We start from the raw sequence: 26,702 nt of genomic DNA on the forward strand, positions 1-26,702 counted from the left end.
TCCAAAAATGTAGAATATCATGGAAAAGTGTATAATTATTTCCATAATTTAGTTAAACTTCTATAGATAATTGATTCAGGGCCCACAACTTAAACGATTTCAAGTATTTCCTTGTTTTTTTTGTACATAACTTGGTCCTCCAGCTCACAAAACCCACGAAAACAGGGTTAAAAAAAATTGGAATACTTTGAAGAAATAAGCTCAAATTTTACAGAGCATGAATGTTTTAAACTAATTGTAAGCACCTGCACAGGTTTCCCCGTGTGTCATTAAATTGCTTCACTTTGGTTCAATTGTCTGTTAGGATCAATATGGGGAAGACTGCAGACTTGACAACTGGCCAAAATACCATTATTGATACCCTCCATAGGGTGGGTAAGCCACAAATGGTAATAGCTAAGAAGGCTGGTTTTTCACAGAATGCTTTGTCCAAGCAATGGAAAGTCTAGTGGAAGGGCAAAATGTGGCAGGAAAAGATGCATCAGCAGAAGAGCTGGGCTTCTGTGGATTATCAAACAGAGAAGATTCACAAATCTGGCAGAGATCCAGAAAGAGTGGAATGACGCGGGAGTCAGCTTCAAAAACCACCACATTCAGTCAATCAATCAATCAATGTTTATTTATATAGCCTTAAATCACAAGTGTCTCAAAGGGCTGCACAAACCACAACGACATCCTCGGTACAGAGCCCACATACGGGCAAGGAAAAACTCACCCCAGTGGGACGTTGGTGACAGTGACTATGAGAAACCTTGGCGAGGACCGCATACGTTGTAACAATTCTTCTAATGTTATTTCATCAAAAAGAGAGAAACTATTTTGGAGGGCAGTATCCGCCGTATATACAGTCGAATCCGTGTTAATAGAACCCTGTTGTAGCTGGGAACGCATTGTCTTTAATCTCCTTTCTAATGAGTTAAATTTTCTTATTAAAGAAATTCATAGAGTGAAGTGAATTATATTTATATCGCGCCTTTTCTCTAGTGACTCAAAGCGCTTTACATAGTTAAACCCAATATCTAATTTTTACATTTAAACCAGTGTGGGTGGCACTGGGAGCAGGTGGGTAAAGTGTCTTGCCCAAGGACACAACGGCAGTGACTAGAATGGCGGAAGCGGGGATCAAACTTGCAACCCTCAAGTTGCTGGCACGGCTGCTCTACCAATCGAACTATACCGGTATAATATATAAAGTCATCTGATGAGTGTGTGGAGCTACTGGGAGGAGTCCCTTGTTGGGTTAGCTATGCTACTGTACTAAAAAAAAATTTAGGATAGTTTTTATTAAGGCGGATGAGATTTGAGTAATATTTACCTTTAGCTAAGGTAAGCATGCGTTTATAAGTTATTAAACTATCACTCCAATGCTTGATGGGAAACCTCAAGTTTAGTCGCGCACCATTTGCGTTCCAGCTTTCTACATGATAATTTTTGAGCTCTAGTTTCTCTGGGAGCCCTTTTTAACTTCAGCGGTGCTATACTATCAATGGTTTTGCGCAGGGCGTCGTTAAAGTTGTTAGTGTGGTTATCAATAGAGCCCACATAATTTGGGAATGGTGCCATTACCGAAGGCAGTAGGCCAGCAAGAGTCGTCGTTGTGGCAGCACTAGTGATGCGGCTGCTATAGCAGTTATTATTATTATTATTATTAGCTTGCTGAACATGAGTCTGAACTTCGAATTTTATACGATAATGATCGGACATTACTTTATTATACGGGACCATTCAGACCAGATTTTGATTGATTTGATATATTCCTAATTTATTTTTTTTCTGCAAAAATAAGAAATAAATGGTGATTTCTTCACAGTATTCACATTTTTTGAAATCCTGTTTGTGTGGGTTTTATGAGCTGAAAGCTCAAATGATGTATGTATGTAAAAATCAGTGTATATGTGTGTGTGTGTGTGTGTGTGTGTGTGTGTGTGTGTGTGTGTGTGTGTGTGTGTGTGTCCGTCCTTCAAATTTAATTTCACTTTCCACTTTTGTGTCAACTTTCTGAGTGTGTCCTTCTAATTTATTTTAATTTCACTTTCCACTTTCACCCTACTTTTTCTTAGACATGTTGCCACCAGAAGAGTCTGCCTCGTGCTTGAGAGATATTGGAAGTCAAAGTAAAAAAAAAAAAAAAAAGAACATTGTCCTTCCTTAGCGTAGCGACACAACTACTTATTACTGTAGAAGTTACTTTTCCACATGCACGTAACTTGTTCCTTTGTGTAGTATTAAAAATTATAAGGTTGGGTGCGTAACCACCAAATGTTAAAACTGAACGTCGAAACACAATGTCCCATTTCCTTCTGTCTGCTTTAATGTATAACACAAATGTAGAGTATTACAAATGTGTAAAATTACTGCCTACTCACTGGAGAACAAAAAGTAAATTCTCCCAAATCTAATTTACTTAGTAATGACAACTATCCAGACATTCACTTGCTATTAATAGTTTTTTACAAGAAGTCATTTTCATTGTCTTAACTGTCCCAGTAGTGCCGCATACTCACCATCTTCTCACTCTCCACCACTCTATTTTTTAACAGTGCCATCGCCTTTATTTAAAAAGTGTCATCGATATCATTTTAGGTGTCGTAGCTCATTATTTTGTGTCACCTATTTTGGAGCGGGAGAGTTGGGGTTGAATTGAAGTGGGTGTGCTCTTTTGTACACTCAAATGGGTTTGTGTACAAATGTGTGCCCCCATAATGACCCTGCTGTCATATAGGGGGAGTAGGTGACTGATTAAAGCGATGGGGCGGATTTGTCCCCCACAGAGGGACCAGACAGGCTGTTAGCTCGCAATGAAAATAAACTGCTCACACCTTTTTATATATACACTACACACAACTGGTGTGCACTGTAGGCATTAGATAAGTGCATTTTCCAAGTTGATGTTTGATTAAGGAGGCAAAACTTTAGGCAAAGGCTGCAAATCCTTAAATTGTACAATAATTTCCTTTTTTCACATAAACACAGTCAGAGATTTTGATGCACAATGTGATTCAACTAGATTGCAAGATGATATATGTATGTAAGTGTGGATATATATATATATATATATATATACATATACATGTGGGCTTCACGGTGGCAGAGGGGTTAGTGCGTCTGCCTCACAATACGAAGGTCCTGCAGTCCTGGGTTCAAATCCAGGCTCGGGATCTTTCTGTGTGGAGTTTGCATGTCCTCCCCGTGAATGCGTGGGTTCCCTCCGGTTACTCCGGCTTCCTCCCACTTCCAAAGACATGCACCTGGGGATAGGTTGATTGGCAACACTAAATTGGCTCTAGTGTGTGAATGTGAGTGTGAATGTTGTCTGTCTATCTGTGTTGGCCCTGCGGTGAGGTGGCGACTTGTCCAGGGTGTACCCCGCCTTCCGCCCGATTGTAGCTGAGATAGGCGCCAGCGCCCCCCGCGACCCCAATAGGGAATAAGCGGTAGAAAATGGATGGATATGTACATGTACAGTTACAAGAAAAAGTATGTGAACCCTTTGGGATTACTTGGATTTCTGGAAAAAAACATGGTGATAAAATGTCTTCTGCTCTTAATCAAAGTCGCAACAACAGACAAACTGCTAAAACTAATACCGTACAAAAATCTAGATTTTCATTTTATAATTTAGCACATGTAACATTCACAGTGCAGGGTGCAAAAAGTATGTGAACCTATGGATTTAATAACTGGTTGACCCGCCTTTGCCAGCAATAACCTCAACCATATGTTTCCTGTAATCGCAGATCAGACCTGCACAACGGTCTGGAGGAATTTTGGACCATTCCTCTTCACAAAACTGTTTCAGTGCAGCAATATTCTTGGGATGTCTGGGGGGAATTGCTCTCTTGAGGTCAAGCCACAGCATCTCAATCGGGTTGAGGTCATGACTCTGACGAGGCCACTCCAGAAGGCGTATTTTCTTCTGTTGAAGCCATCCAGTTGTTGATTTACTTCTATGCTCGGTTGTCCTTGTTGGTATGCCGTGCCTTTTTTTCTTTACACATAGCGTTTTGTGTTCCTTCCAAACAACTCAATTTTTATCTGTCCACAGAATAATTTGCCAGTAGTGCTGTTGAACATCCAGATGTTCTTTTGCAAACTTCAAAAGTGCAGCAATGTTTTTTTTTTGGACAGCAGTGGCTTTCTCCGTGGTGTCCTCCCATGAACTCCATTCTTGTTCAATGTTTTACGTATTGTAGATTTGTCAGCATGTGCCAGAGATATCTGTAAGTCTTTAGCTGACACTAGGATTCGTCTTCACCTCACTGAGCTTTCTGCGCTGTGCTCTCACATTCATCTTTACAGGTCGACTACGCCTGAGGAGAGTTGCAACAATCCTGAACTTTCTCCATTTGTAGACAATCTGTCTTACCGTGGACAGACGGACATCAAGGCTTTTAGAGATACTTTTGTAACTCTTACCAGCTTGGTGCAAGTTAACAATTCTTGATCTTGGATCTTTTGTGTGAGGCATGGTTCACACCAGGCAATGCTTCTTGAGAACAGCAAACTTATCACAGGTGTGTGTTTTTTTTAAAGAGCAGGGCAGCTTTAAACAACACATGATGTCGTCACATTTATTAGACTCCATGTTTTCTGGACTGGCTCCAATCAGCTCTTGGAGAAGTCATTAGCCAAGGGGTTTACATACTGTTTCACCTCTGCACTGTGAATGTGTATGTGGAAGTCTAACGTCGTAGGTTCTCTCTGGACCAACAGAATGTCTGGGGAGCCCGGATCCCAGGTTTGAAAATGATTATTTTTTGGGTTTGTTTGTTGCTTTCGCAGCCACCTCCGTCTTGCTCGTGCGCATTCGTGTGTGTCTTTCTCTCCATGTTCTCCTCTCCCCCTCATGGTCTGGGACGCTGTTAATAAAGGAGACAGAAGTATTAGATAACCCGTTCCAGCTGGGAGATCCACTCACCTGTCAGCTGCTTCGTAGCCGTCTCCTGCACATGCTCTGCCCGCAGGAGACGCGTGGGCCACGCCCCCTCCACATGCCGCCTCCACTGCCAGCCTCAGGCCACGCAGCCGTCCGGCCGTGCCTATTCCCTCCCACCCCCCTCCGTAGAGGAGCGTGAGAGGAAGTCGGCCACGGACATCTGCGTACTCAGTCTGTGGACCACCAAGAAGTTGTAGGGTTGCAACGCGAGGTACCACCGGCTGATCCACGCGTTGGCATCCTAGTTGTTTGTGGTCCAAGCAGAGGCTGAAGGAGCATCCCAACAGGTAGTACCGGACGGCCCCGACCGCTCACTGGATGGTGAGGCATCCCCTGCTCGACGTGTCCGCCTGCAAACAGAAGGGGATGGCAAAGTTAGGCATGTGCAGTACTGGCTCCTCACAGAGTGCTGTTTTTACCTTCTCGAATACCCCGCTGGCACTGCTCCGTCCACTGGACCAGATCTGGAGCACTCTTTCGGGTGAGGTCAGTCAGTGGGATAGTCAGGTCTGCAAACTGGGGAATGAACCGGCGGTAGTAGCCCGCCAGACCCAAAAACTGCCTCACTTCGTCGCCATTTTGTCTACCTGCAGTCGCACTTGCCCCCTTCCTGAGTGGTACCCCAAATACTGTACTTCCCTCCGGCCAACTGCGCACTTCGCCGGGTTAGCGGTGAGACCCGCCTGCCTCAGAAACTCGAGCACTGCCCCCACCCGCCGCATGTGTTCTTCCCAGCCGCTACACTGGATGATGATATTGTCATCCAGGTAGGCAGCCACGTATGCAGCGTGAGGGCGCAGCATCCGGTCCATGAGGTGATGGAACGTGCCGGGCGCACCAAACAAGCCAAACGGAAGTGTCACAAACTGGTACAAACCTTACGGAGTGGAAAAGGCAATTTTTTTCCATGGACTCTGGTGACAAGGGAATCTGCCAGTAACCTTTGGTTAAATCCAGTGTTGTGAAAAAACGAGCAGTGCCCAGCCGATCCAGGAGCTCGTCGACCCGAGGCATTGGGTAAGCGTCAAAATGTGATATTTCGTTCACCTTGCGGTAATCCGCACGGACCCATCCTTCTACCCTACCAGAACGATGGGGCTGCACCACCACTCCTTGAGGGTGGGGTGTGTGGTGGGGAGGGGGGGGGGGGGGCTGGGAGCTTGTTGGTTGGTTCTGCCCAGTGCTGCTGTTCCAAGCCATAGCGACCAGCACGTCCCCCACCTCCAATTTTTCGGCTTGCTAAGCCGCAGCTTCCAGCAAGGCCACCTCCACCAGCACCAAGTCCAAGTCCAGCTCAGAGTCCAGCACCAAGTCCACGCCAACCTCCAACGCCAAGTCCACGCCCACGGCTAGTACCAGTGCCTGCACCACGACTCCAAGTGCCGCCAGTCGCAAGCTCCACGACGCCAAGTGCCGCCAGTCGCAGCTCCACGACGCCAAGTGCCGCCAGTCGCAGCTCCACGACGCCAAGTGCCGCCAGTCGCAGCTCCACGACGCCAAGTGCCGCCAGTCGCAGCTCCACGACGCCAAGTGCCGCCAGTCGCAGCTCCACGACGCCAAGTGCCGCCAGTCGCAGCTCCACGACGCCAAATGCCCCCACTCGCAGCTCCACGACGCCAAGTGCCCCCAGTCGCAGCTCCACGCCAAGGTCCAAGTCTAACGCCAAGGTCCAAGTCTAACGCCAAGGTCCAAGTCTAACGCCAGGGTCCAAGTCTAACGCCAAGGTCCGAGTCTAACGCCAAGGTCCGAGTCTAACGCCAAGGTCCGAGTCTAACGCCAAGGTCCGAGTCTAACGCCAAGGTCCGAGTCTAACGCCAAGGTCCGAGTCGAACGCCGAGTCGAACGCGGAGTCCGCGTCGACCGCCGAGTCCACGTCGAACGCCAACGCCGAGTCCACGTCGAGCGCCAACGCCAAGTTCACGTCAAGGGTGCCGACCTCCCCGTCGGCTGCAGTTGTGGCCACTATGTGGTCGTCTGCCACGCCAAGGCGGTCGGCCACGGATATGGCGGTTCCCGGGTCGCCCACCTCGGCCTCTACGCGTCGCCGCCACCTGACTCTGCCCCGATGGATACGGGGACACGTGGTTTTGGCGATCCACCGCCATGTCCCCCTCCCGAACCTCCATTATTCTTGATCATTGTTATCCTTTTGGACATCTAGAATCTGTCCTTAATGGGGGGGGGGGGGGGGGGGGGGGGGGGGTACTGTCATGCCTGTGAATCTGGTTTTATGTTCGATCATGTTTTGTTTTGTTTTCTGGACTCTTGTTCCGTTTGCACTTCCTGGTTTTCTTTTGTTACCATGTCAACCCATTAGTTTCCACCGGGTCCCCCTAGTCACGCCCCGATCCTCAGCCCCTCACACCTGTTACTAATTACCACAGCCAGTATTTAAGGATTTTACTTTCTGTCCATCAGTCTGGGAACTTGGCCTTCATGCCTTCACGCACCCAATCCTTGCTGCATCTCCTTCATGCCCTCGTCCATAGATCCATGTCATGTAAGTTGTTTGTATATAGTTCATAGTTTAATGCTTTTGTGCTATGTCTTTTTATTTATGTCCATAGTTCATTCATGCCATCGTGCAAGTGTTTTTGTTTTCCTGTTTGTATTTTTGTAGCCAAGTTTTGTACCTCCTTGTGACCGCCCCTTAGTTTTTTATTTTTTATTATAGTGTTTAAATAAACAAATATGTACTCAAACTCTCGTCTGGCTCGTGCCAATCATCCTTTGCGTGGAAGAAGCAAACTAATCATGTGTGACACACTTGTGTAAATGCATTAATGTTGACAGCCCTAATATATATATATATATATATATATATATATATATATATATATATATATATATATATATATATATATATATATATATATAAATAAATATATATATATATATATATAATATATATATATATATATGTTTGTTTATATATACATATATATATATATATATATACATATATATATATATATATATATATATATATATATAAGTATGTATATATGTGTTTATTCATATTTCATAACCGTATCTGTGTTGGCCCTCCAATGGGGTGGGGACTTGTCCAGGGTATACTCCGCCTTCCGACCAAGTTCCGCAACTGCAAAAGGGACAAGCGGTAGATAAATGGATGAATGGATGGATGGAATCGTAGAGAGAGAGTGCGCTAAAGGATTGGATTTAGAAGTTTTACTACTGAGCCACTAACATTAGAATTCTTGGTTGCAATATGCCATAATATGCTGTTATGGCTTGTTATGGAGGCCAACTCAACCTAACCCTTATCATTTAGGGCTCTGGTTCAGGTCCCATTCACCAATTAACACTCCCTTTTCCGAAAAATTCAATCGTCAAAAAACTAATTTAGGTTCTGTGTTCAGTTTAAGCACCATTTTGGCTTGCGGACAATATGTAGTCTTACACCCATCACTGCTAATGATGCTTTCCCACCCTCTCTAGTCTATAGTGCCTTTTTAAGATGGTCAAGTCTGGATCAACTTTAAAGAGTTATACATTGACAACACTGTTGCATGCTTCCGGCAACTTCCTGATAATTCAACATTTTTCTTTAGATATCAACAGATCTGCAGCTTTGTTGGTAATACTTTGTCCCAGTTTTCCAAATTACAGACTGACAATTTTAGATGCTTTTTTGACACCACTTCCGATTTTAAAAGGATCAATTACACACATTGACAACTAAATTTTACATTTTTGCCCCGAATCTCTGAATTCAATTAAGTTATTGTGGCAGTGTGACTTAGGAGTGACCCTGTTTGAGGAGATCTGGAAATAGATTTTAAGTAGAACTTAATTAATAGGTTATGGCGGCATTTTCCATTCTCTGCAGTTTTTGGACTGAAATGTTTAATACTTTGTCTTTAGTAATCAGCAAAACGATTGAACCAAATCCTTTAAATGGACTATTTGGGGTGGCCCCTTTGTCATCTTTTTTTAACAAATACAAAAAGAACTTGGCAGAATATACTACTTTGTTGGCTAGAAGACTCATTGTGCTAAATTGGAATTGGCTGACATTGAACGGTTGTTCTGTGAAGTTTAAGGAGACATGGAGTGGTTTCCTAAAATATTTAAAAGCGATTGACCTCAAATTTAACCCCGATTGAAATGTGATTGAAAGGTTTTTGTCTGCTTTTGTGTATTACTGCATTGTGTTTGGGAAACTCAGGAGTGCAGTTGTCTGTAGCTTGATGTCAATATCAGCCTGCACTAGGGTTGTCCCGATACCAATATTTTGGTGCCGGTACCAAAATATATTTCGATACTTTCTGATACCTTTCTAAATAAAGGGGACCACACAAAATGGCAATATTGTCTTTATTTTAACAAAAAATCTTACGATACATTAAAAACATATGTTTACTATTGTAATCGAAGAACAATGTTTGTATTAAATGAAATAGTGAACATCCGAGACAACTTGTCTTTTAGTTTAAGTAAGCAAACAAAAGCTCCTAATTTGGGTGCTGACGTATGCAGTCACATATTGTATCATTCCTCATTCTTTAATTTAGTCAAAATGATAAAGGACAAGCTGTAAAAATGTATTATTAATCCATTTGTTCATTTACTGTTAATATCTGGTTGTTATTATCTGGTAATCTTTATTAAACAAACATTTTCATAAATAAAACATAAAGTCCAGTTTTTGGGGGTATATTTTAATAAAGTACAATCATTTAAGACTTAAAAAAAACAATTTGTGACTAAACACAATTATGAGTGAACTATTGACAAAACGCAATTGATGGCGATTCATTATTTGTTTAATCGTTTCACAGCCCTAACAATACATCTTGTATTTTATGCTGTATCAGATCAATACATATACCCACCAAACTTTTGATTTACATTGTTGCTGACTAAAAAAGCAAATATGCCAAAAATGTGTTAATATCCTTGGCAATGACTTTGGCTCATATGCCGCACACATTGTCAAATTAAATGAACAGATTAAACAGTGTCGCATTGTCATTACCACCAACCTGCTGAGTAAACTTTTAATCGTCTGTGTTAGATTAAAAATAAATTTGATGGCACTCAAAGTGCATATCCACCTACGCTAGTTATGTAGTTAGCGATATGATGCACCTTTAGAGCCACTGAGTTGAAGCAGCGATGCCAATGAATATGAGCGCGTCTCGAGGAGGAGCTCATCTCTTACATAAATGATAAGGGCTGATTAATATTTTAGTGAAGCCTGTTTGCCTTCCTTACTGTTTGTCCCTCAAACTGGGGAAACTGTTTGCTGAAGAACAGTTATTTTTATGACATGTTTTGAATGGCAAAATAGTTTTTATTTTATTTTCACTGTCCCTTATCTGTGTTTTGCATAATCATTAGCAGATAGACAGATTCTGTCAAGGAAATGATTTGACAGTGAGAATGCTAGTAAACTTGGACAAGATAGGATGGCAGAGCAAAATACAACACAACTTGAAAGGTTTCGAATCCTGCTTCTCTGCTGTGGATGCAAAATGTGGAGGAGGTAAGAATACCTTGTGTGATCTTTCGGACCTCTACTCTGTTCCTGTTAGCTACAGTTGTGATCAAAATTATTCAACCCCCACACAATTTTGGTGTTTTAGCAAGTTGGACATTTATTCCGTATTTTGTTTATAGTCATATCAAATAAAGATGCATTAAATAGACAAATGCAACTTGAATTACAACATTATATTTTGTAACATACCAAACAGTGGCATTTCTCTTAATATCTCATTTACAAAATGATTCAACCCCTTGAAGATCATAACTCTTAAGAACAGAATTTGAATAAGGTATTTTCAATCAGGTGTTGAAAATACCTGTAGATGTGCTTAGAACCATAACAAGCAACAATTAAACTGATTGAAAAAGACTGTGACGCTCAGCTTCTTGTAGATGGTCAATGGTGTATTTGCGACATGGTGAAGTCCAGGGAGTGGTCAAAGAAGTCAAGAGAGGAGGTAATTTCTCTTCATAAGAAAGGATATGGATATAAGAAAATAGCAAAGACATTACAAGAGACACAGTTGGAAGCATAATTCGCAAGTTTAAAGCTAAAGGCACAGTGGAAACACTAACTGGGCGTGGTAGAAAGAGGATGCTGTGTGCAACTGCTGTCCGGTATTTGAAGCGTGCATTGGTGAAAACCCCCCAGGTAACAGCTGAGGAACTACAACAGGACATTGCAGAGGGGGGAACGCGGGTTTCGTCCCAGACAATAAGGCGCGCACTACGAGATGAAGGCCTCCATGCCAGAACTCCCAGGCGCACCCCACTTCTGACTACCAGGCACAAGAAAAATAGACTCCAGTATGCCAAAAATCATCTGGACAAACCCCAAAGGTTTTGGGAAACTGTTCTATGGAGTGATGAGACAAAACTGTAACTCTTTGGGCCTATGAATCAACGTTACGTCTGGAGGAGAAAAAAATGAAGCTTACAAAGAGAAGAACACCTTGCCTACTGTTAAGCATGGTGGGGGGTCAATCATGCTCTGGGGCTATTTCTCTGCCTCAGGTACCGGGAATCTCCAGCGCGTTCAACACATTATGAATTCTATTTCCTACCAGGCTATATTAGCTGCAAATGTCATGAAGTCAGTGACGAAGCTGAGGCTTGGGAGACGTTGGCCCTTCCAACAGGACAACGATCCCAAGCATACCTCCAAATCAGCATCAGAGTGGTTGCAGAAGAAAGACTGGAATACTCTGGAGTGACCTTCACAGTCGCCAGACCTAAATCCTATAGAAAACCTGTGGTGGGACTTGAAGAAGGCAGTTGCAGCACGCAAGCCCAAGAATATTAATGAACTGGAGGTCTTTGCCCAAGAAGAATGGGCTAAAATACCTGTAGATCGTTGCAAGAAGCTTGTCTCCGGTTATTTATCACGTTTGAAGGATGTAATTACTGCCACAGTGTGTTCTACTACGTACCAAAGATGCATGTAACTAGGGGGTTGAATAATTTTGTCAATGAGATATTAAGAAAAATGTCCTTTTTTGGTATTTTGTGAAATACAGTGTTACAATTTAAGTTGCATTTGTCTGTTTGACACATCTTTATTTGATATGACTATAAACAAAATACAGAATAAATGCCCAACTTGCGAAAACACCAAAATTGTGTGGGGGGTTGAATAATTTTGATCACAACTGTACAAGTGGTCTTAATGAAGTGTTTTTTTCCTAAAAACCCTTACACTGCTTTTAGGTAGGAGATTTGACACATTTTGTGTGTGTATGTGTTTGGCAGTACACTTTTAATAAGGTTCTAGAGTCTGCTCTGTGCCATAGGGACTCATAGCTTACATCAGAATGAAACCAATCTGTCCCCCGCCTGTATCCTCACCAACTCACTGCCTCAAGCCTTGATTTTTCCCGTCTACAAAAGGTATATTTTCCTCCTGGCATACTTAAGGCATTTAATGTACCTTCAGACTCTGCCAGGCAACCTAGAATGTGATGGAACTGGATGTGTTTAATGCCAACAAGACTTCTAAAGTTAAAATACAGATAATGGCAGCCACATTACAAAGTTTGAGGTGACAAAACAATGGACATTTGAAGAATTATTGTGATTGATTGAAAATCTGGAATTGTAGGAATTTCTGTGCATAGATGTCAAAAGCGTGATTTGTACATAATAGATCAATCAATCAATCAATGTTTACTTATATAGCCCTAAATCACTAGTGTCTCAAAGGGCTGCACAAACGACAAAACAAACCACTACGACATCCTCGGTAGGCCCACATAAGGGCAAGGAAAACTCACACCCAGTGGGACGACGGTGACAATGATGACCCAGTGGATAAAAAAAGAGATACATTTATAAGAGATAAAAAAAAACATGTAGGAAACTGATTTAAACAGGCAAGTTGTTTGCACAGCATTATTGTCCACTTGTGGAATTTTATAGGTATTGGTGGACTTGACTAGTGTTAATAGAGTTTATAATAATTGTAGTTACATTAGTATTTGTATGGGTGCACGATAATCATCGGATTCATGACGTCACACCAATAAATCCGATAATGTTTGTGTGTTGTCATGTCCGTGTGTCTTTCTTTGTATTTAGCTTTCAAACAGGGTGCAAAAGGTTTCAATCTGCATTGCTCTCAGCACCTGAGTGTGTTCGTTCAATAGCATAATTAAATAAAGGTTGTTAGCCTTGTTGTGCAGTCATCAACAATTTTTGTCTCTGCGAGTGGAGGCGAGACTGCTACCTTTAGAAAGTGACGTAGCCTCACTAGTGAAGACTCGCTAGTCATAAACACTACAACGTAACAAAAATTAGGACAAAAATGATGATTGCAAAGCTAAAGGTCTTGTAGGATTATTTCTGTTTCAAACCAAATGAGCAAGACTTGGAAGGAAACTACACTAATTTCAACACATCAAACCTCACCAGGCACCCCAAAATGCCGTCAGCATCCATGCCCTGAAAGCTCATGGAGTGGCTTACGTCTCCAATAAGCTGCACAAAGCCAGCAGGAAAGACCACCCGCACTGTATGTCTGCTTACAAAAAGGGGGTGGAACTAAGCGTCTTTTTGTTTTTCTCGCTGTTCCTATGTCTAAATTGGCTGTCAAAGTTGACCAACATGTCGGATTATGACCTCATCCTTCCACTAGCTCCGAGGCAAGAAACCAGCTCACCAGCCGATGGTGTCAACATAGCCAGACAAGTGAGTCACCTCGCTGAGATCACGGCGCCACTATTAGCGCTTATAATAACAATATCACTAAAACTTTGTTAATATTCAAGTGATGAAATGGAAATGGAGTATTGTTGACACTTTTTGGATGGTTATTTAGAGGGTTTTATGGGCGGAATTGGGGGCCTCCCATCGGCTGCATTGTAACAGACTTTTATTTAGGTTTGTTTACGAGTTAGAATGCATTAATACATCCAACGTCTTGTTTCTCACAAGGTAGAATGCATTGAAATAGTACATGTCTTGTTTCTCATGATTGTGAATGTTAGGAAAAATTCCCCAATAAATGCAGTTTCACTTTTAATATAAGGATGTATTGACAGCCCTTTCATACTATTGATATCATATTTGATTATGACAGACGTACAGGTGCAGTTTGTCAAATCCATGTTTGAGTCTTTCTTACCTCCTAGTTGTGCACAAACTAGTTAAATCTATCAATTTTCTCTGCCGCTTATTCTCACTATGGCAATGGCTGAGCTGTAGGCTATTCTAACTGAGTTCCAGCAAGAGGTAGAGTATATCATAGACTGGTTGTGAGCCAATCGCATCAGTTACATCCATCCAACCATCTACTTCTTCTTATCCGAAATCGGATCGCGCGGTCAGCAGCCTAAGTAGAGAAGCCCAAACTTTCCTCTCCCCAGCTACTTTGTCTAGCTCTTCTCAGTTACATCTACATTTTAAAAAGTAATGGATAGGTTTTAACGGGTATTGGTCTTGAGAAGCAGCAATGTGTTGGTATTGACTTGAAAAAAATTATTGTGCAGCCGTAGTAAAAATGTTTCAAATATTTTACTGCTCATAATCTACTGAGCAGCCAGCACTTACCTGTGCTCAATTGCTTGTTCTATGGTTAGGGTTACACGTTTTCCTTATCACAAAAAAAAAATATCTGTGGAAAATGTACAATTGTAGAGTTAATTTCTGAGATACTCATGATGGAGTCTTAAATAATTTGAGGCAATTTTTTCTAGAAAATGATTGTACTTTAAGGACCATCAGGTCTGTAAATGAGTTTTTAATTATTATGATTAGAGCTTGAAGTGATGGTTTTGTGTCCTTTTGAGGATCCGTTGTCTCCTCCAGAGTGTTGGAAAATGACACTAAAATGAGTCTCTGTGATTGGTGTTCTTTTCATTTACGTACTTAATATTTTGAGTGGCTATATTAACGTAAAATGAACAAGCTAAATCTTGATCATAACTCCACTGAAGCAAACACAAAATGTCTTGTCAGTCTGCCATAACCGCCTGATAATCCCTTTTTGCTAGAAAGACAAAATATCACTTCCATTCAGTTTACCCTCAATCCCTGTCTATTTAGAAGTGGAGTTGTCTGCCGTAGTCGCCAGCAGTATCGTAGGATTGTGGCCAAACATAATCACACTATTAGTTAGATCCTTATTTATGTGTCCCTACCCCTGCCATCTATGTTTGCGCGCTTCCTCAACCCCTCTCACTGGTAGGCACACAACTCTCTTTCGTCCTTCTGCTCATCCCCATTAAATATGCATCCATCCTTTGCCACACATTTCCAATCTTCCTCAGCTAGCTACAACAAACATTACATTTACATATTGATTCCGTAGTTTTAGTCAATGTAAATATGCTGTCATTACAGTAAATTTGAGCTTCTGTTAGCATAAGCTCGTTCAGATCTGCTTAGATTAAGGGTGTGATTGCATAATTAATGTGTATGCTACATATTAATTCCCCCATCTTTCTTTCTCCCAAGTCTTTCTCCTGTGCTTGGATTTTGAGCCCTGATTAAGTGTCTGCTTCGGCCCTTAAGCTCCCAATTGATATTCAGTCGCACAGACCCAACGTTTGCTCAAAACGCTACTTAACCTCACGGCTTATTGTAAATGAAGCTTCCAAAAGTTGATTCCCCTCTTCTTCCTCCCTGTGAGGCACACAAAGGTTTTGCTTTGGCAATGTGGCTACTCCATATAGGGCTCTTGTAGACACTCCATGAATCACTTAGTACAATGACCCAAGTTTTACACCTTTACAACGACGGTATTTCACAAATATGATTATATTTTGCATTTTAACAACCAAGGGCGAGGATCATGCTGACTAACATTCAGAAGAATGTTAATATATACAGTGGGGCAAAAAAGTATTTATTCAGCCACCGATTGTGCAAGTTCTCCCACTTAAAATAATGTCTGTAATTTTCATCATAGTTACACTTACACTGTGAGAAACCGAATGTGAAAAAAAAAATCCAGGAATTCACATTGTAGGAATTTTAAAGAATTTATTTGTAAATTATGGTGGAAAATAAGTATTTGGTCAACCCTTCAAAGCTCTCACTGATGGAAGGAGGTTTTGGCTCAAAATCTCACGATTCATTCTTTCCCTAACACTGATTAATCTCCCTGTCCCCTTAGCAGAAAAACAGCCCCAAAGCATGATGTTTCCACCGCCATGCTTCACAGTAGGTATGGTGTTCTTGGGATGCAACTCAGTATTCTATTTCCTCCAAACACGATGAGTTCAGTTTATACCAAAAAGTTCTATTTTGGTTTCATCTGACTACATGACATTCTCCCAATCCTCTGCTGTATCATCCATGTATCCATTTTGGTATGAACTCAACTTGTCGTGTTTGGAGGAAGAATAATACCAAAACCTCCTTCCATCAGTGAGAGCTTTGAATGGTTGACCAAATACTTATTTTCCACCATAATTTACAAATAAATTATTTAAAATTCCTACAATGTGAATTCCTGGATTTTTTTTTTCACATTCTGTCTCTCACAGTTGAAGTGTACCTATGATGAAAATTACAGACCTCTGTCATCATTTTAAGTGGGAGAACTTGCACAATCGGTGGCTGACTAAATACTTTTTTGCCCCACTGTATGTCGAAACTCATGTTTCACTCAATGAACCCCATTCTCTAGTGCTGACAGTACTAATGTAGCCCCAGACTTTGATGCTACCACCAACTTGTGTGACCGCAGGCAGGATATTGCATAGTATAATAATGACCTTGGTCTTCCCTTGTGTTTTTCAGTGCCTCTTTGTAGAGGTGTTTTTAGCGTATTTAGCAAATGGTAGATTTATTCTGTAGGGGTTGAATGGTACATGTATTCATATAATCTTTTGACATAGAATCTTCAGTTTGGTGTACACATTCTCAATCGGCACACATTAAAGTGAGAGACCGTCCAGTACCAAAATAATTGTAGGATTATTATTGTTGATTATTCTCAATTTGTTGAATGTTCATTATTCTTCCCACATATAAAAGTAGGGGGGATTCTAAAGCTTACTTTTTTGCACAGAATTATATTATGTATACATATTTAGGCAATAAATCACCATTGCTTTGTTTATAGCTTCCAGAAACCCATATGGACAGAGCGTTTGTAAACTTAAAGTAATCTGCGTGTTGTAAAATTGTCCAACAAAAATCGTATAAAGGTTCAAAATGTTCCTAGCTCGTCATTTATACTTACTGTCCTTTGTATATGTGTGTGTATATATGTACATTTTCAGGAAGTACACAGACATAACTTTGAAGTGGATGATGAAATTTCAATGGAGCTGGGAACTGACCATATTCCAATTAATTTGCTGTGTAATACTAACCCTTCCCTGATTTTAAACAGTAAAATAGAGGACCTATTAAAGTACTAGTAGAGTGGAAAATCAAGTTGACTTTATATGTTTAATTGTGTTTCATTTTATCCATTAAACCATATCCCATTTATAATATGCAAAATGTGAAAATACCGTCTAAACATCACAAAATGCCACAAAGTCAGTCAGCCATTTTGAATATTCCGCTCAAAATACGTTTGGCTATATGAAAAGTACCAGACACTTCTATTGCAAAAGCTGCCAACAAAACTCAGGGTATCTGAAAACGATGTCAACCAATGCAAGGATGTCTTTGCAGGATTTTGACCCTGTGGTTTCCAATTTTAAATATAACTTTTAAAAATCACTTGTAGTTCCTAGACAATATTGTAATACTTAGGATTTTTCTCTGATCACTTTGAATGCACATGAACACGTATAAAATCTAATGTATATGTTCCTTTCACGTAGAAAACCACTGTGTTGCATACAATTAGTTATTTGAAGCCTTGTCATTCTTTAAATATTCCTAAAATAAAGACGACATACATGTTTGATGCAATTGATCGTATGTATTGAAATTAGTTTAATGTCAATTACACCCATCCATCCATCTTCTGCTTATCCGAGGTCAGGTCACGGGGGCAGCAGCCTAAGCAGGGAAGCCTAGACTTCTCTCTCCCCAGCCACTTCGTCCAGCTCTTCCCGGGGGATCCCGAGGCGTTCCCAGGCCAGGCGGGAGACATAGTCTTCCCAACGTCAATTACACCAGACAAGCTTATTTTTGCTATAGAAATTGAATATCGTTTGGGGTCAAGGAACACTTTGAGTCAAATTTCAAGTCTGTAGGTACAGCGGTTCTCAAGATATGACATTTTATCAATATTTTCTGCGGTTTTCCAACCCAATATCTTCATCGGTTTCGTCCATTTGGGTTTCTGGAACCAAATGACGCAAAAATTATCATGTTATGGTTAATTCCGTGTATATTTCCATATTCCCAGCAAACATTTACATATTTACAACATTTTGAAATAACACCCCTCCCTACAAGTCGTTACTAGAAAAACTAACGTTAGTAACACGGTCATTGCTTGAATTAATGTATGTAATGCTGTTTTTCTGAACACTGATTGTAATAGAGCAACTGTTGTGAGATATATTTTAACATCAGTTTTAACCTGGTTGAATTAAGGTAATACAAAATACATGACAAAAACAGTCCAAAGTAAAAAAAAATTAATGTATAAAAAAAACAAGCCAATAATAATAACAGAAAGGCAGATTTCAACAAACCCCAACAGATTAGATCACAACTACCCTTACTATTTGATTGATTGATTGATTGATACTTTTATCAGTAGATTGCACAGTTCAGTACATATTCCGTATAATTGACCACTAAATGGTGACACCCGAATAAGTTTTTCAACTTCTTTAAGTCGGGGTCCACGTTAATCAATTCATGTTATCCCATGAAATGATCCCACTACCCAACCTAAATCAGAACCTTATCCAAGCTCTTTGCTAAGCCCAACTTGGCTAATAATAATAATGATAATGATAATAACAGATTAGATTCATATAGCGCTTTTCTAGACAAAGCGCTTCACAGAAAAGTGAGAACCCATCATTCACTCACACCTGGTGGTGGTAAGTTAATTTCATAGCCACAGCTGCCCTGGGGTACACTGACGGAAGCGTAGCTGCCAGTTCGCTCCTACAGCCCCTTCGACCACCACCCATCATTCACCAGTGTGAGCGGCACTGAGGGAAAGGGTGAAGTGTCTTGCCCAAGGATTCAATGGTAGTGATTTTGGATGGCAAGAGGCAGGCAGCCCTTAGGTTTCTGACACGGCCTCTCTAACCACTACGCCATACCGCACCACTCTCCATAGGGCGAAAGAAGAATTAATGTGAGCCTACGATCGCGAGACACATCCCAAACGGAGTATATAGTAATACAAACACGCCACTAAATGAGTGAACAGTGTCGACTCAACACTAATATATACAGTGCGCTATTAACTTTAACAATGTATTTTGGACCAAGTAGTGCCACAAATATAAAAAAAAGCGTTCCTTATATCATTCGTACGACTGAATAGATCAGTAGTAAAACAAATTAGGGTAGCTCCAGACATCAATAGAATCCCCAAACTAATGGAAATAATTGAGGTTAATAGCTTGGCCCCTCAGACAGAAAACTGAAAGAACATCCAGTAAAAAACAAAAAATAGTCACGGCTGTCTATTTGGGGAATAATGTGACCAGCGTTAACCAGTGTGTGAATTGCAACACTCAAACATTGTTTCTTATTATGATCACAAGTATAAAGAGGTGGTTACAACTTAAAGCAGTAAAACAAACAAAGGAACAGAGGCTCCAAGTTAATGTCGAGTTGAGTTATAACTCAGGCCTCTAAAAAGTTAAACTTACAGTATTTATACCATGAGCCGCACAGCTAAGGCACAGGTCGTCATGTCAGCCGTTTTATAGTTGACAAATAGCCGCCCAAGCCCATCAGGTATCCCGCCTTTCAAGCGGATTGATGTTAAGAAGTCCTTGGCTATAGTAACCAATTCCAATGTCTTCTTACCCCCATCCTTCGTTACAATAACAAGCCTTGTCGGGAACAATAATGCTGGTCGTAAGGCCATTTGGTAATGCTACGGCATCACATTGCGGTATTTTTGGCGTTGTTCCACCACCTTAGGTGTGTAGACCTCATAAATGGCGATAGAGGACCCTGGTACTGTAACTTGCCTCTCCTGTTCTTGGCCTCGCGGATAATTCTCTGCTTCTCCTGGTATTTGTGTAGCCGTATAAGAACGGGCCTTGGTCTCTGGTCTGGCCTCGGCTTCCTAGCGAGTTTCCGATTAGCCCTGTCACACTCCGGTGGTGATTCCAAGAAATCCTTGGCAAATATCTCCTTCAGTTGCACCACGCAAAAGGTAATTGGATGTGGTGCCCCCCACGGACTCTGGTATGCCGACCACTCGAATGTTGTTTAATCGACAATCCGGGATTGTATCTCTGCCGTTTCGTAGAGTGAATTGGCATTTCCTGTCGGTTGCAACTCCGGAATAATATAATGACCTGCTCGCCGGTTCACTGCCGTAACTTATGGAGTATAAAAGGAATGAAATGTAAATAGCGGGAGAGAGACTCGACACCTGTCCACTCCAGCTCACCCAAACCGGAAGTTCCATTTCATAGTCTTAACTGTTTCTTTCCATCTTTCTATTTCAATCAGCATTCTTTAGTATTCTAATCATTCTGAACATATTTTACCTTATAAGATATGTTTATATAACCCCCTAATTAGCTGAAAACGTTGTACTGTTGCAGCAAATAATTATTGGTAATTACATGTCAATTTCAACAGCTAAATCGTTTCCTTGAACATTCAAAGTCGGATATTATTTTGAACAGCTAGGCAGTTTAGCTAAAAGGATAAGACCCATGCCTTTTATGTAAGTTCAAAACCCATAAGGGACAAAAAAACACATATATTTTGGGCAAATTTACATCTTAAAGTCATAATTTAATTTGAAATATTATGACATACATTTATCATTTCTATATTCATAGTACATTTCAGCACAATTTCCAATCTTTAATATTCAAACCATTTCACAGTTAAACCGTTTTTACTATTCTACATTTCACAAACATTTCAGTTGAGCTTCAGCTCTTCAATTTTCAAACTATTCCTATTTAAAAAAAAAATCTACATTACTTCTACAGTCATTGAGCTTTTAAATTCAGCCTGAGCAATGATTGGGCCACTTACGTTATTCTGCAATTTTCCATCTATTTATTGTGTGAATGCGTTTTAGCATTGAAATTGCCAAGAGGCAGTTTCTTTCTATTCCAGCTGCACTTTGGCGAAAGGCAGCGTACACCGTGGACATGTCGCCACCTCGACGCAGCGCCAACACAAATGGAAAGACAACCGTAGTTTAATGAAATAATGTAATTAGAGTTGAGCACATTGGGATTTCTATGAGTAATATATGGTAGGTTTGCATTTGTTTAGTAATTGTTTAACATCGACTTTGTTTTGGTCCAACAATTGTATTTTAAAAAAAGAAAAAAGGAATTAATTTCAATATTGTGTTTATACTGTCATGCAGTCAATCCCACCAACCATAAATTGTATAATTTAAAAAAAAAAAATGTGGTTAATACTCATGGATGATGGAAATCAGCAGCATAACTCAAAATCGAAACATAACTAATATATAAACAATAATATCTATGCATGTTTTGAGTTTTTCAAAAATATAAAGACACTTTTATAAATGTGTTCTCCTGTGGAATGACATGTCATAACATTTATATTCAAGTTCAAAGAATTGATTTTTATGTTGTTTAAGTGAGAAAAGTAAATGTTTACCTTGCCTCTTAAAAAAATCAGAATCAAGAATCGTTAGGAACTGAAATCCAAAAGAGAAACCGGAATCGATCTATTTTCAATTGATTTTCAACCCTTGTAATAATAATGTCCAGTGTTTACATTGGGGTGTTCCTTCGGGCTGCTTCTCTGTCCAATGTTGTTAAGTCTACTATTTTAAGCGACTTCGGGCTTGATTTTTTTATATAGACCTGGTTGCTTGCTTCTCTCGTGACATCTTGCAACACTGTCTCTGCTGTTTAACAATAGGAACTAGTTTTTTTTATATTGCACTGGGACTTCTTTGAAGTAATTAATGTACATTGTCTACCTTGGAAAACAACCGCAAAGAGGTTTCACGTTAGTTGTTGGGTATTCGCCTTTAAAGACCGGAGATTTTGGGATAGACTTTTTGGGGTTCGTTCTGGCATACGCCATGTCAGCTAATGATGGGGAGGATTGTAACTCTTCTTTTTATGGCAGTGTGCAACATACTCGTAACTCAAATTATGCTCACAACTAAGCAGAACTAAAAGCTGAGCGACAGCTTGTATTACAAATTACTAGTAAATTGAGTTACTAAATTAATCAAAGATGAATTGAATTGTGACTGAAACACAGAGGTACGTATCTACTCCTGAAAAGGCTGTATTGTAACACCCCTTATTATAGCTGATTGTTGGCATTCTGTGCCAATGGAAGGACCCCATGCGGTTACTGTGCAGGTGCTTATAACTGCGATGTGGCCTGCTGTGTTGAGTGGAACTGTGGTCAGGCTTGTTAAAACATAACCTGTGAAATAGGGGACGGGCCCTCAGAGGGAGGCGGCCACCTCCCTCAGGACCAGCAATATATCACAAGTTCAAGCTTGCCCTGTACTAGCTTTTAGTCATAATAGTTTTTCTTGATCACCTTTGTTTTCCAAAGCCTAGAATAATTATCAGAATATTGCCACAACTTCTCTTGAAATCATTAGGTGGCACATGGACTAAGAAATAATCTCTAAAAAATTGTTACAGATCAGGATAAGGATAACCTTTGCAAATAATTTGTAATCTATATTCAACTGAATAGACTGCAAAGACAAGATACCTAACGTTCGAACTGGAAAACGTTATTTTTTAAATACTAGCTAATTTGGAATTTGATGCCTGCAATATGTTTCAAAAAAGCTGGCACAAGTGGAAGAAAAGACTGATAAATTTGTGGAGTGCTCATCAAACACTTATTTGTAACAACCCACATGTGAACATGCTGATTGGGAACAGGTGGGTGCCATGATTGGGTTTAAAAGCAGCCTCCATGAAATGCTCAGTCATTCACAAACAAAGATGGAGCGAGGGTCACCGCTTTGTGAACAAATGTTTAAAAACAGTTTAAGAACAACATTTCTCAACGAGCTTTTGTAAGGAATTTAGGGATTTAACCATCTAAGGTCTGTAATGTCATCAAAAGTTTTAGAGAATAATGAGAAATCACTGCATGTAACATTGTGTGCCCGTGACCTTGGATCCCTCAGGTGGTACTGCATCAAAAAAAGACAACAGTGTGTAAAGGATATCACCAAATGGGCTCAAGAACAGTTCAGAAAACCACTGTCAGTTACTAAAGTTTGTTGCTACATCTGTAAGTGCAAGTTAAAACTACTATGCAAAGCGAAAGCCATTCATCGACAACACTCAGAAACGCCCCTGGCTTCGCTCAGCCCAAGCTCATCGAAGATGGACTGATGCGAAGTGTCATAGCGTTTTGTGCTCTGACGAGTCCACATTTTAAATTGTTTTTGGAAACTGTATGTTGCGTCCTCCGGGACAAAGACGAAAAGAACCATCCGGATTGTTCTTGGTGCAAAGTTCAAAAGCCAGCATCTGTGATAGTATAGGGGTGTATTAGTGCCAAAGGCGTGGGTAACTTACACATATGTGAAGGCACCACTAATGCTGGAAGGTACATACAGGTTGCCATCCAAGCAATGTTATCATGGACGCCCCTGCTTATTTCAGCAAGACAATGCCAAGCCACGTGTTACAACAGTGTGGCTGTAGTCCAGACCTGTCTCCCATTGAAAATGTGTTTCTTATTATGAAGCTTAAAATACGACAATGGACACCACGGATTGTTGAACAACTTAAAGGCCTACTGAAATTAGATTTTCTTATTTAAACGGGGATAGCAGGTCATTTTGTGTGTCATACTTGATAATTTTGCGATATTGCCATATTTTTGCTGAAAGGATTTAGTAGAGAACATCTTCGATAAAGTTTGCTACTTTCGGTGCTAAGACAAAAGCCCTGCCTCTACGGAAGTCGCAGATGATGACGTCACATGATGATGGCTCCTCACATATCCACATTGTTTATAATGGGAGCCTCCAACAAAAAGTGCTATTCGGACCGAGAAAACGACAATTTCCCCATTATTTTGAGCGAGGACGAAAGATTCGTGTTTGAGGATATTGATAGCGACGGACTAGAAAAAAAAAAAAGGAAAAAAAACAAAACAAACACGATTGGGACGGATTCTGATGTTTTTAGACACATTTAATAGGATAATTCTGGGAAACCCCTTATCTTTCTATTGTGTTGCTAGTGTTTTAGTGAGTTAAATAGTACCTGATAGTCGGAAGGGTGTCTCCACGGGTGTCTTGACGCGCAGTGTCTCAGCGGAGTCGACGGCAGCTATGGACGACACAAGCTCAGCTTTTCTCCGGTAAGAAGTGACTTTTTCAACCACAATTTTCTCACCGAAACCTGCTGGTTGACATTCCGTCTTGATTCATGCTCCCTTGACCGCGCTCTGATCCATAGTAACGTTTCACCTCCAGGAATTTTAACCAAGGAATCACCGTGTGTGTGTGTGGCTAAAGGCTAAAGCTTCCCACCTCCATCTTTCTACTGTGACTTCTCCAATATTAATTGAACAAATTGCAAAAGATTCAGCAACACAGAACTCCAAAATACTGTGTAATTATGCCGTTAAAGCAGACGACATTTAGCTGTGTGTGTGCGCGCGCAGCGCTCATACTTCCTAAAAATCTGTGACGTCTTGCGTACACGTCATCATTACACGACGTTTCCAGGACGAAACTCCCAGGAAATTTAAAATTGTAATTTAGTAAACTAAACAGACCGTATTGGCATGTGTTGCAATGTTAATATTTCATCATTGATATATAAACTATCAGACTGTGTGGTGGGTAGCAGTGGGTTTCAGTAGGCCTTTAAGCTGTACATCAAGCAAGAGTGGGAAATAATTCCTCCTGAAAACCTTCAGAAATTGGTCTCCTTGGTACCCAAACGTTTATGGAATGTTGTTAAAAGGAAAGGCCAAGTAAAAATATCCCCGTGCCAACTTTTTTGCAAGGTGTTGCTGCCATTAAATTCTAAATTAATCATTATTTGCAAAAAAAAAAAAAAAAGTTTTTCAGTTCAAACATTAAATATCTAGTCTTTGCAATCTATTCAATTAGATATAGGTTGAAAAGGATTTGAAAATCATTGTATTCTGTTTTTTTAACAATTTATACAACGTACCAACTTCACTGGTTTTGAGTTTTGTATTACCGTTTTCAATTAAATTAATCGAAAAACCGTGATTAATGACTGCACTTTGATAAACTCACGGACTGACTTGCGTAAGCTAGCTAGCTTAAATGGTAAAACAAGAGACATTTACCCCATTACTAAAGACATACCCCAATCTAAACTTAATTAAACACATTGCTGTCTGAGCAACTAAGCTATTTAATTGGGCATGTTAAACCGACAAGCTGTGCTCTCTTAGTACAGAGTGATTGTTCGATACTGAATACCAGACTGAGGTGTTTTTACGGTGCACGCAGGACTGCTAAACAGAGTAGGAAGCCACAACACCCGCCAGAAAAATAAAATAATAAAATATTTAATTTTTTATGCATAATTTAAATAAATAAATAAATGATAAATGGGTTGTACTTGTATAGCGCTTTTCTACCTTCAAGGTACTCAAAGCGCTTTTGACACTACTTCCACATTTACCCATTCACACACACATTCACACACTGATGGAGGGAGCTGCCATGCAAGGCGCCAACCAGCACCCATCAGGAGCAAGGGTGAAGTGTCTTGCTCAGGACACAACGGACGTGACGAGGTTGGTACTAGGTGAGAATTGAACCAGGGACGCTCGGGTTGCACACGGCCACTCTCCCACTGCGCCACGCCGTCCCTATAATTTATACAAATTAATTCTTAAAGTGTTACAGTGTAAACCGTTAATACTTGATTTTTATAAAACCAATATTTAAAAACAATAATGAATAACAGTAAAAGCTTAGCCTTTAAAACATATACAATACTAACCCTAAAACACTATCAGTGAAGCAAAAGAAACTCAGCACATGCAAATTAGTGGGTTTTCTAAAAGTATGTCTATTTTAGTTATTAAAAAAATTACTTGGTCAAAAGATTTCAGTGGTTGTGCAAATACTTTTTTGAGCACATTCAACAATACCCAGATAATGAGAACTGTAATAATAGTTTTGGTCACAATAACCGTGATATGACATTTTAATATCGTAAGGTATTTTTTTTTTACAGAAAATCAACACTCTTAATTTTAAGTACCGTATTTTTTGGACAAGAAGGCACACTTAAAATACTTTAATTTTCTCAAAACTCGACAGTGCGCATTATAACCCTGTACGCCTAATGTACGGAATAATTTTGCTTGTGCTTACTGACCACGAAGCTATTTTATTTGCTATATGGTAAAATGATAAGAGTGACCAGTAGATGGTAGTCACACATAAGAGATACAAGTAGACTGCATTATGACTGAAGTAAACAACAACAAAATTGTATATTTTCCATTGAAAATATTGAACATTAGACACAGTGCCCAAAATGTTTTAGTATGACTTTGGCAAGCTCTGAAGCTGCACCGCTTGACGGATTGTACTGTGATTCGACATACGAGTATTATTAAGGTTTGTGTGTAAGGTATTTTGTTTCGCAATATTATGCAAAAGCAACTTTTCTTACCTTCTGGTACATGCTGATCTGTA

General features: G+C 40.3%; 1 protein-coding gene across 2 annotated transcripts in view; it reads left to right on the forward strand.

Annotated features, from left to right (window-relative positions):
• Window positions 1-26,702, forward strand: part of faf1 (Fas (TNFRSF6) associated factor 1) — a 269,960-nt gene that overhangs the window by 42,565 nt on the left and 200,693 nt on the right. The window lies entirely within an intron of this gene.

Source organism: Nerophis ophidion, linkage group LG26 (genome assembly GCF_033978795.1).
Source record: "Nerophis ophidion isolate RoL-2023_Sa linkage group LG26, RoL_Noph_v1.0, whole genome shotgun sequence".
Classification (NCBI taxonomy): Eukaryota; Metazoa; Chordata; class Actinopteri; order Syngnathiformes; family Syngnathidae; genus Nerophis; species Nerophis ophidion.